At 49.4% G+C, this 12,052-nt stretch overlaps 1 non-coding gene across 1 annotated transcript; it reads left to right on the plus strand.

Moving 5' to 3' along the window:
- The first annotated feature begins 3,133 nt into the window (after positions 1 to 3,133).
- LOC114094546 (U6 spliceosomal RNA) lies at positions 3,134 to 3,241 on the plus strand. Its single transcript, XR_003583057.1, has one exon. It is a non-coding gene; the product is annotated as a U6 spliceosomal RNA (small nuclear RNA).
- Positions 3,242 to 12,052: the final 8,811 nt, after the last annotated feature.

Below are 12,052 nucleotides of genomic sequence, written 5' to 3' on the forward strand. Positions count from 1 at the left end.
TCACTGACGGCAGCAGCAGCAGTAAATTACTTTGGTCCAGTCATTTAACCTCTGTGAGCCTCCCTCAGTTACTTCTTCCAAAAAGTGTTCATAATAATAAATTATTTTTCCAAGTTGTTTTACTAACCAAATAGAATAATGCACGCGAAGACATTTCATAAAGTGTGGGAACAATGTAGGAATCACTGCTCCTGCTGGTGGGCTGGCACTACCAAGCACCAAATGTCAAGGTAAAGTGTCCATCTGAGCAGTCACTAGGTGGAACAAGAGCACCCAGGGCATGCAAAGTCATGCCATGCCAGAGCTCTGGGAGCACAGGAGAGAGACAGGGTGAAGAGGAGCCGGAAGGCTGCTTGCTGGGGCAGCCTGCCCTCTGGTGGATGAACCTAGACAGTCATGGCCTTCTTATCCCAAAGGAGCTGCTAGAGAGACTCTGGGTATCTCCCTGGGGAGCAGGTAAGACACAGGCTGGGTTCTCTGAAAACAGACACATGCAAGCTGGCAAAACTTTGCTCCATCAACCTGCCGGGGGCCTGCTGTAACCATTGTCTGCCTGAGTGTGGAACCTGAAGTCGGAACAGCCTGACCTCCTTCAGCCCCCAGGTTGCCCGAGATGCCCAAGATGCCCTAGGAAGGGTGGGTGGGGGTGTCTCAGCCCCTGAGGTGGGTTTAGAGGAAGTGATGCTGCAGGATGTCGCAGAGGGACAGCAAGTCTACCCCTGTATGTATGCTTTTCTCGGCTCCCTCCACCCCCTACCATACTGGGAATTGAACCCAGGGGTGCTTATCCACTGAGCCACATCCCAGCCCTTTTTATTTTTTGAGACACAGTCTTACTAAGTTGCTTAGGGCCTCCCTAAGTTGCTGAGGATGACCTTGAACTTGTGATTCTCCTGCCTCAGGCTCCCAGTCACTTGGATGACAGGTCTGGGCCACCACACCTGGCCATACATTCTTTTTTATGAAGACAAAGCATCACATAAAGTTTTTGACTCAGCTAATGCTTTTGAGATTAAGGGTTCCACTTCTGGCCTCAGTGCACTCAGTCTCTGAATGTGCTCTGCCCTGGGAAGGGTGGGACCTGGCTGACCCTGACAGAGGTGACAGCTGCAGGCAATCCTCTGACTGCAGATGAGTCCTTAGTCAGTCCTTGATGGAGCATTGCCAGTAAAGGGTCAGATCGACTGCCTGCCACCCCGCCTTTCCTCCTCCTCCTCCTCTTCTTCTTCCTCTTACACAATACGTTTATTTATTTATTTATTCATTTATTTATTTTTATGTGTAGCTGACGATCAGATCCGGGGCCTCACACGTGCTAGGCAACTGCTCTACCACTGAACCACAACCCCAGCCAGCCCCCCTCACCTTTCTTCTTAAACTTGCCCTCCTCAGGGTCCCAAGACGATGAGGACAGCTCTAGAATCATACACAGACTGAGCACGAGAATGGAAAGGGGACTCTGCCTTCCTGTGCCTCCCTGAGGACAAGCAGGCCTTCCTAGGCCCCACAGCACACTTTTCCTCATGGGTCACCAGCCAGAAAAGAAATCGGATGATCTGGGAAGGCCTTCTGGAACCTGAAGCTTACATCCTCTGGTTCTTGAGAACCACCCTCTCAAGAGACCCTCTCTGTCCTCTCCACAGGCTCTCCAGGGTCTCTCAAAAATTTATCCATTAGACAAAATTCTTGAAACTCCACGACATACCAGGCGCTGTTCCAGACGCTTGTACCCACAGTGAAGAAAACCAAGTCCTGGCCCTGGTGGAACTCCCGTTCTAGTCGGGAAGACTTTCAGGAGTGTAAAGGCATTAGGTAATTTGGTCTATTAGATTGTGTAAGCTAAGAAAGAAGCAGCAGGGGAAAGTGGAGCAGGGTGAAGGGACAGGATCACCCCAGAAAGGCGCTGGCTGGATTCCTCATAGAGTAGGCAGGCCAGTCTCTGAGGGGCAGGTTTTTTGTTTGGTTTGGTTTGGTTTTGGCAATGCTGGGAAGACAAGGAGGCCAAGTGCATTTGGACAAAAATGGGCAAGAGGGAGGGCAGTTAGTGATGAGGTCGCAGAGCTAACAGGTCACAAAAGGCCTGCAAGCCATTAAGGACTTAGGCTCCCCACCCACCCACCCACCCAGGCCCTACCACGGAGTCCCACCCCAGCCCCCAGGACTTTGGCTTTCACTGGAGTGAAATAGGGAACCTTTTCCAGGGTTTCGACCTGAGCGGAGAAGTGGCATGGCTGACTTATGTTTTTTAAAGGATTGATGCAGATGGTGCGTGGAGAAGGGATCCAGGGGGGGATGGGCGGCTTACCAGAGGCTGGCTCAGGGAACCAGGTAAGAGGTGAGCTGCTGCGGCCCCGCCCGATGGAGTGGACTAGAGATGATATGAACCTGGCTGTCTTCTGCTCCGAACCAATGGATGTTGATGATGGATTAGGTGGAATATGAGAAGAAATAGTGTCAAGGATACCTCCTAAGTCTGGCCTGAGCAACTGGAAGGTGTGGTAGAGGGAAGCAGCTTGGTGGGGGAGAGAAGGGGCGCCACGCCCCCAATGAATCACTTCCTCCAGGTACACCCCACCTGCCTTCAGTTACCACCCAGTTAATCCCATCAGGGAACCAATTAACTGATTAGGTTAAAGCTATGACCCAATCATTTCTCCTCCAAGCCTTCTAGCATTGCCTCATGCATGAGCTTTTAGGGGACACCTCATATCCAAACCATAATACTTGCTAAGTTGCTGAGGCTTGGGATCCTCCTGCTATAACCTCCCAAGTCACTAGGATTACAGGTGTGCCCCACTGCACCTGGCAGGGTATATGCAGTTTCAAACGATAAATCTTCTCCAACATTCCTCTTCTTCTACCTTAGGATTTTTTTTTTTAAGTTGTTGATGGAGCTTTATTTTATTTATTTATATGTGGTGCTGAGAATTAAACCCAGTGCCTCACACATCTAGGCAAGCACTCTACCACTGAGCTACAACCCCGGCCCTCTTGAGCTTAGAATTTTACCCAGGGAAATGCTGTCTCAACCCCATTGCCATAGATCATGTGGAATACTAGTTCCGGGCAAACAAGTGAACTATCAGAATTACTTTCAGCTGTAAGAGACACTGTGCTCTGTGTACTGAGCACTGTGCTCACTTTGGCAGCACATATATGAAAATTGGACCCATACAGAGAAGATTAGTGTGGCCCCTGCTCAAGGATGACACGCAAGTTCTTCGTGGAGAATTCCATGTTTGTGCCATTCTTGGAAGGTTATTTAAGAATTGCATGCTCTCTACAAGAAGATAAAATCAAAGCATCCAAATTGTGACTTTCATACAAAATAATTTGTGTAAGCGATCTATGCAATGCGAACAGAGAAGAGTTACACATGACATGTTGTGAGTGAATATGCCACTAGTACGCACATCAGGTAGGAGGAAAAGTCAACAGGCATCTCCCTTCACTTAACTTAAATAATTTAAAAAAAATTTTTTTGTGGTTGTAGATGAACACAATACCTTTATTTTATTTGTTTATTTACATGTGGTACTGAGGATCGAACTCAGAGCCTCACACATGCCAGGCAAGTGCTCTACCACTGAGCCACAAAACCCAGCCCAACTTAAAGAAATTTTAAAAACCTAGTACATTACATCCAGAACCTCTAGGGCTGGGGTTATAGTTCAGTGATAGAGCACTTGTGTAGCATGTGAGGCCCTGGATCCAATCCCCAGCACTGGGAAAAAAAAAACTAGAACCTCTAATAAGGGCACTGATGCCAGTGAATCCAGCCTGGCCCCCTGTACCTTCCTTCCTCCAGGACTCCACCCCAGATCTGTGAAAGCAGGTTCTTCAAGGCAGGCGCTAGCATCTGGCTGCCAACCAGCTTCCCAGGTAAATGTTCTGTGGCCAGCTGGAATCCACCCAAGGAAGAACATTTGGAACCACTGGTCTCATCTACTTCCTTCCTTTTATCAGACCACAGAGCTGAGGCTCCACAGAGAAAGTGACTTGCTTTAGACCAGGAGGGAGTTAATGCCACAGGAAACTTTGGTTTCTTGCCTTCTTAAAGGAATATCTCCTGCTCTTCCAGGCCAACTTTATAATAAACCTGGAGGTAGTTGGACAGCAGAGAGCTTACTGTGGAGGTGGATTAGATGGTGAGATCACTGAGGCTGCCCATGTTCCATGTCATGGGCACCCTGAAGGAGGTGAGATAATCCTAGTTTGGGAAACAATGATGTTTCCCTCAGGTTGGTTTTGATTGTAACCAACTCAAAATCAACCCAACAGGACTAGGGCAAAAGAATGTACTGGGTGGGCAGGCTAGGGTGTAGCCCAGGGAAGAGCATTTGCAGGGCACAGGACAAGGCCCTGGGTTTGGTCCCCAGCACTGCAAAAGAAAGGAAGGAGAGAGAGAAAATGACTTGTTCAACTGTAAGGACCACTTTGCTTCATACCTGACCTTGGTGCAGAGATGCAAATGGTCAAGATTGGTTTTCTTTTTTTAAATATTTTTAAATTATAGATGGACACTATATCTTTATTTTGTTTATTTTATTTTATTATTTTTTTAATGTGGTGCTGGGGATCAAACCCAGGGCCTCACGTATGCTAGGCAAATGTTCTACCACTAAGCCACCACCCCAGCTCAAGATTGCTTTTCACTCTCTCCAATACCCAGTGCTTTTCCTTCTAGGTCGCCCCTATCCTTGGGTGGGCTCTACCCCCACAGCCTGGTATTCCTAGCTGCTGGCCCTGCAGTGTCTCAGCATTCTCAGCAAAAGTCGCATTGGCCAGCCAGACCCAGTGGCACATGCCTGAAATCCCAGCGGATTACAGACTGAGGCAGGAGGATCACAAGTTCAAAGCCAGCAATTTAGTGAGGCCTTAACCAACTTAGTAAAGTGAGACCCTGCCTCAAAACAAAAAATAAAAAAGGGCTGGGAACTTAGCTCTGTGGTAAAGCACCCCTGGTTCAAACCCTAGTACAAAAAAAAAAAAATCTTATTAACAAAAATTGAGTAACAGAATTATATGGCCAATCCTTAAAGGCAATAGCAGCAAGAGAAATGCGCTAAGGTTTTGGACACTAGCCTAGGTCAAGCACCCACCCTGAGCCAGGTTACCCCATTCAGGGACTGACAGCAGAAAAAAGGTGACCAAGATCAGAGCAAGAAAACCAGAGGAAAGGTGAATAATTGCTGAATGGCTAAACCCACACGTGTGTGCTCAGGGCTAGGAAGGGCGGAGAAGTTGACAATGACAGTGGAGAAAGTGAGAATTATAATCCAGGGGTAAATTATTTATCTATTTATGGGGCTGGGGACTGAACCCAGGGCCTTGTGTGCTGTACCACTGAGCTGCCCACCGGCCCCTTATAGTAAGGTATTGGTTATACACTGTAGAGTATTAGAGTATTAGGTGGTTTTAATGTGCACTTTAATGTGACAGACACTTTGGGGTGTCTATCCAGCTCTCAACCTTCACCTTTTCTGGAAATTACCCTCTTCAGGTATAAATGAATAAATTCCCATGGCTGGGCATGGTCAATGTGATCCAACACCTCCCTAGAGGGGCCTCACCCTTGAAAGGGCCTCATCTGGCCTGTTGCATATCTGTAATCCCAGCAACTCAGGAAGCTAAAGCAGGAGGATTGTGAGTTCGAAGGCAGCCTCAGCCAATTTGAGAGGCTCTAAGCAATTTAGCAAGACACCATTTCAAAATATATATATATAAACAGGGCTGGGGATGTGACTCAGTGGTTGAGTGCCCCTGAGTTCAATCCATGGTACCAAAAATAAATAAATAGGCTCATATATGAATAGGACCCCCAAAATAATTTATTGAGGATCCCAAGACTGGGGGTGTGGCTCAGCAGTGAAGCTCTTGCCTAGCATGTGCAAAGTCCTGGGTTCTGTCCCCAGCATGGGGTGGGGGAGGGTGGGGGAAATTGGAGGGCAGGGTGGGAAATCCCACGGGCATCTGTCATTTGGGACCCAGTGCTTGACACTGCACTGCTTCAGCTGGGACTCTCAACTTCTGTTCTCACAGCCATCACCTTTCAACCCGAGGAAACAAACACTTCTCCACTCTCTTTTCCAGTGTCCTGGAAACAAACCACTCTGCATCTGAATGTGCTGTTGCTAATGTGGGAGATGACACCTCTTGGAGTGTGAGGAAGACTGGGGTGAAGGCGCTTAGTTAAGAGAAAAGTCGAATTAAGAGCCATCAAATCCTTCCTCCCCAGCAGACACAGGTAAAGGTGTAGATTCCTGCAGAGGAAGAAGCTTTCCTGGCAGTGCTACGGGTACCTTTCTTGCTTCACTTTTTGTTCCAACCTGTAGTATGGTGTTTTCAATAGTGGCAAAGGAGGACTGAGGGACACTCTGCACTATTAAACAATGTCTTTTACTTGTAGATTTGTAAATGAAGGCTAAGCATGATGTGGACGAAGCATGAGGCCAGTTCTTCAAGTTTTGCTTTATAAGATGGTGAAAATTGTGATCTAAGACAGGTGGGTCCATCATTGTGGCACACACCTGTAATCCCAGTGATTGAAGAGGCTGAGGCAGGAGGATTGAAAGTTCAAGGCCAGCCTCAGCAATGTAGCAAGAAATTTCCCAAAATAAAAAGATCTAGGGATATAGCTCGGTGATAGAATAGTCTTGGATTTGATCCCCTCTACTGAAATACAAAAACATGATGTATGTGGTGCAATGTGTTGTGTGTTCATGATCATTTGTCATGAATACTCCATTTAAATGTTGAAGCATGTTGCCCAGTGGAATTACAGGGTGCCCCCCTGCACCCAGCTTAAAACATCTTTTAATTATGCATTATGAAGTGCATTGGTCAAGGTGGGAGGATAGATTTCTCGCCAGCTCACTAAGAGAAATCCTATTTCTTTTTTATGTGCTCCCCTACTTTTCTTAGTAAAGCCTGGGCTTGAGGTGAGGAAGATGTGGCTGCTGCAGTGTTGATGAGGAGGATGGGATCAAAGGGAGTAACCGGGGCTGCCCTCATTTCAGTGCTAGCTTCAACCCAGAGCACTTGAATTTCCACAGAGAGGACGGGGCAAGCAGGCTGCTGGCAGGTAGCAACGACAGCCCTGCCTGCCCCAAAAACAGCCCGCAGGTTTCCCCTGGGATTCCAGTGCTGGGGATGTAGTTCTAGGGTAGAGGAGAAGAGTGACTGGGCCGAACTCTGGGCTCCGGGTGGGGTCTTGTCCAAATGCAGAAACCCGAGCAGCAGGCAAACTGCTAGAAATACTATGAGCACCCTCCAGGCTGATTTCCTCTGTAAAAGACCTTGAGGCTCACCCGTGAGACCGCCTCCGCCTGCTCCTTTGTCCCAGAGGCGGGAAAACGGGAAGTGGGGATGAACCCGATAAAATGTATAGGAAGGTGACAGCCTTAAGGCTTTTTCAATGCCTGTTTAACATAGATTTTGATCAATGGCTTTGGTGCTGTTTTACTGAAAACATCAGTATTTTGCTCCAAACTTTACCCAGAATTGTACTCCATAAACTCCTAAGCTGACACACCAAATGGGTTTTTCTGCTACCAGGCCCCCTCCCCCACGGCAGGATTCTCTCTTTTCTCGTTCAAACAAAATCTACAGAGCCGGGCGCCATGTCGCACACCTGTAATCCCAGCAGTTTGAGAGGCTTGAGACAGGAGGAGCGCGTTCAAAGCCAGCCTCAGCAATTTAGGGAGGCGCTAAGCAACTCAGTGAGACCCTGTCTCTAAATAAAAAATAAAATAGGGCTGGGGATGTGGCTCAGTAGTTGAGTGCTCCTCAGTTCAATCCTGGTACCAAGATGATGATGGTGATGATGATGATGATGGTGATGATGGTAGTAGTAATACCTACTGCCTACTGCATGTACTCTCCCCTTCCATGATTATCTGCAGATTTTATTCTTCAAATTTTGCGAAACAAGAACCCAGAATAAAATTGTCGAAGCAGGGAAACTAGTCTGATCTCCGGTTTCAGTACAATGTTAACTTAGCATGCGAATGGTCCTGGGTTTGATCCTCAGTGCAGAGGGGGAAAAAAAGGAATAATAACAGCATCCATTTCACAAAGGTTTTGTAAGAAGTGATGGGAGTACTGAGTGTAAGCACTTAACAGGGTGACTAGCACCTAGAAACCGTAAATGTGGTTGATTTGGGTTTTGTCTTCCTAACACCAGGTGATCAGCTCTGTGAAAGCACAGTGTTCACTAGCAACACGGGGGTGGTCACAAGCAAAAGTTAAATGGCATCTTCTCCTGCTGTCCCTCTATTCATTCCCGTGAGTCCCAGCGGTAGGTGCCGGAGGCCTGGCTTTGCTCAGAGCCACGCCCCTTGGAGGGGACCGGCGCTGGAGCCAGGCTATTGTTGTGGCTGAGATTCTTTCCCAAAACGGAAAGCCTGAATTAGAGCGGAGCGACTGTCTAATCTCCGTGGGTCTAAAGGAGGCCAGCCCAGCAAGGGGCCTCTCGTGGCGGCCTCTCCCCTCTGTGGACCTCAGCTTCTCTCTACGTCCTCTGGAACCTTCCCCACCCCTATGCAACCCCTCCCTAGCTTGTGCCCATGCTGAGACCCTGGCTCCAGCTGTCCTCTCCTCCAGCGACCCTCCCAGACTCCCCACCCCCAACCTCCTCAGAAATCCCCTCCAGGCCCAGCCCAGATCCCCTCCTCTTTGAAGCTTCCACCCGCCCCTGGCAGAACCAATTCCCTCCCTGGGTCATCCGCTTTGTTCATCTGTCTCCAGCCCGATCGCCCTTCAATTGTGACCCCTCCCTCAGGAGGCTGCTGAGCTGCTGAGCTCCTGAGGGCAGTCACGTCTGACCCAGCTGCTGACCCCAGCGCCTCGCAGGTAGCCCTAGTGATTTGTTGCTAGCAGCTGAGAGTCAAGCTGTGAGCTGGGGAAAAAAAGATCCAGGCCAGAGATGCCAGGAAGGTGTTGGGAGGGCCAAAGAGGGTCAGGTCCACGGACATTTCCAGGTGCAGGGTGCTCTCTCAGTCCCCCACTGCTTGGCATCCGCTTACCACACCAGAGCAAAGTCCCACCGATCCCATTTGACATGAAAGGACACCCAGAGAGGTTAAACTCCCGCTAGAGGCCACACAGTAGGTGAGTGGGAGGCCAGGATTAGAATCAAGGGCAGGACTGAGGTATGAGTGGCTGTGGCCTGGGAGCTATGTCTGGCTGGTGAGGGAGGGGACACGTATCCCTCTGTGACAATGTGAGTGTGGGGTCTGAGGGCCTTCCGGACCTTTCTCATCATTCTGCTCCTCCATCCTCCTCCCTCCTAAAAGGAGCTGACTGATTCTGGCCCATTCCCAACCCACAAAGGTGCCGGGAATGAGGTCGGAAATAGGAAGGAAACATCCCCCAGACATGGCCTCCCCCTCACCCCCCCACCCACCTCCTAGTCCCAGCTCTAGGGCCGGAAGGAGCCACTTTAAGGGATCTCCCTGGGGACCCATGACCAGAGAGAGAAATGACCCTGCTCACAGCAAGTGTGGCTGCTGAGAGACAGGCAGGCCAGACAGACTCTCAACCTGTCCCTCCTCTCCGCCCCCCCCATGACACTTTCAGAGCACCTCCCCCAGAAGGCCCCTTCCATTTGATCTCTCCCCCAGGTCCCTGCTCTGCCTGTGTGGCCCGGGGTCTGCTTGTCCCTCAGGACTAATCCACTGGCTTTTTGGGACAGGTGCTGAGAGCAAGATTCTGGAACCCCCCTCACCCAGCTCTGGGGGCTCCCAAGGGCAGAATGGTGTCACTGCCCTCGGCCTCGGGGGCTCCCAGAGCAGGACTGTCATCTCTCCTCTCTGACAGCACTCCTGAGGGTGGCCTGCCACTTCTAACTCACCGAGGGAGTCACTTTGTCTGGGCAGCACCTGTAGTGCCCCCCCATTCCCTCTTTCTGAAGTCTAGCATCCATCCTGATCCCCAGAACAGAGCAGTGAGCCCCCACCTCCTGCCTTTCCACCCAACCCGGATGCTCCTTTAAGACCAAAGGGATGGGGGTTGCCTTGTCAGACACCCGGCCCGTCCTCCCCTGGCAGGCCAGGTTTCCTGCCATTGACAGCATCCCAGCTGGGCCCTGCCCAGCCTCCCAGGGCTTAACCCCTTCACGCCCATACCAGGGGCTGCCGGTATGAAAAAGCCACTTCACTGAATTATTTGGAGGATTAAATATTTTAATCATTGTGTGAAGTCTTTAGAAGGCCTCCCAGCATGAACTAATCTCCTAGTAAAAGTTAGCTACTACTCCTTGGTGTGTGAGCTTGGGTAAGTTATTTGATCTCTCCAAGTTTCAGTCTCTTAAGCTGTAAATGGGAGAAATAATAAAACCTACTCCACAAAGTTAACAACACAATACAGAAATGTCCTGCACAGCCAGGTGCAGTTTTAATTCCTGCAACTCTGGAAGCTGAGGGAGGAGGTTCTCAATGTTTTTTTGTTTGTTTTTTGTTTTGGTATTGAGGTGAACCCAGGGGTGCTTAACCACTGAGCCATATCCCCAGCCCCTTTTTTATATTTTATTTAGAGACAGGGTCTTGCTGAGTTGCTAAGTGCCTTGCTAAATTGCTGAGACTGACTTTGAACCCATAATTCTCCTGCCTCAGCCTCAGGAGCCACTGGGATTTCAGGCATGCACCACCACGCCTGGCTGAGGATCTCAATTTTGAGATCAGCCTGGGCAATTTAGTGGGACCCTATCTCTAAATAAATAAATAAGACTGGGAATTTAGTTCTGTGCAGTGTTGAGAGCCACAACCAAGTCAAGATGGCGCCTGGCATTTTGCCAGAAGGAGTGGTTGAGAAGTAACACCAGTGAGCCATTAAGATGATGATAATTAAGTTTAGCTGTGTATAATTATTAAAATAATGACTGATTGCTGTAACTGGATGATGCTAAATTGAAAAAAGCTGTGTATTCAGTTGTGTATATAAACCTCTGCTGTCCGGCAATAAGGCGGCTCCTGCTACCTTGGGTGCCCGCTGCTTTTGAGTTCTCGAGGAGTTCCCGTTGAGTTCCCATTAAGTTCCCGTGGGGTTCTCGCAATAAAGAAGTTCCTGTTTTGAACCTACAAGTGGCTCGTGACCTCCCGGTTATTTGTGCCCATCCAGATTGCGGCAGTGCAGAGCACCCCTGGATTCAATTCCCAGTACCACAATAGATAGATAGATAGATAGATAGATAGATAGATAGAGAGAGATAGAAAGAAGTGCTAGAAGAGCCAGTCAATACTCTGGAGGCTGAGGCAGGAGGATGGCAAATTTGAGGTCAGCCTCCACAACTTAGCGAGGCCCTGTCTCAAAATAAAAAATAAAAAGGGCTGGGGATGTAGCTCAGAGTTAAAACACCCCAGGATTTGCTCCCTAGCAACCCTCAAAAAAAAATTCAAGAAGAAAGGGAGGGGAGCTAGAGGTGGGCAGGACCTCACTGGTGTTACAACTCTGGGTGCTGGAGAGTCTACCTGCTGGGGAGAAGGAGCTCCCATGTAGTTAGAACTTCTTGAGATAAGAGGCATCAGAGAAGAGACTGTCTCAACCCTAGGAGTCCCCAAGTGGGACAAGAGGAGAATGGAAGCCAAAGGACAGAGGGTTGGCCCAGAAGCCTTTCCTGGGTGACACTCATGCCAAATCTTGCTGGGACACTCCACTCCCCAGCCCTGCACATCTGCAGCACTACTGCCCCCACCCTTAGCTGCAGATTCCTGGACTCAGCCCTGAGGAAAGCAGACTTGCCACCACCAACACCCAGTCAAGAAAAAGCCTAAGCCTGACACAAAGGGAAAAATTGAACCCTGTTCTGCTTCCCTTCAATGAGAGCCACTGCTGAGGCCCAGCTGAGGGGCCCACATGAGTTGCACCCTCACTCCAGGCCTCTGGAGGGAGCCTGGGGATCAGGAGATCTTGTTTGGGGTCCTGGCAGAATCCCAAGTTCATACTTCCTCCATGGTCAACCATTTACCCCGGCAGGGTCTGTCTGCCCATCCATAAAACAAAGGAGCTGGACTTGGTTCACTGGTCCCTTCAGCACCGAGGCTGTGATCAGGAA

This window comes from Marmota flaviventris, chromosome 10, assembly GCF_047511675.1.
Source record: "Marmota flaviventris isolate mMarFla1 chromosome 10, mMarFla1.hap1, whole genome shotgun sequence".
Classification (NCBI taxonomy): Eukaryota; Metazoa; Chordata; class Mammalia; order Rodentia; family Sciuridae; genus Marmota; species Marmota flaviventris.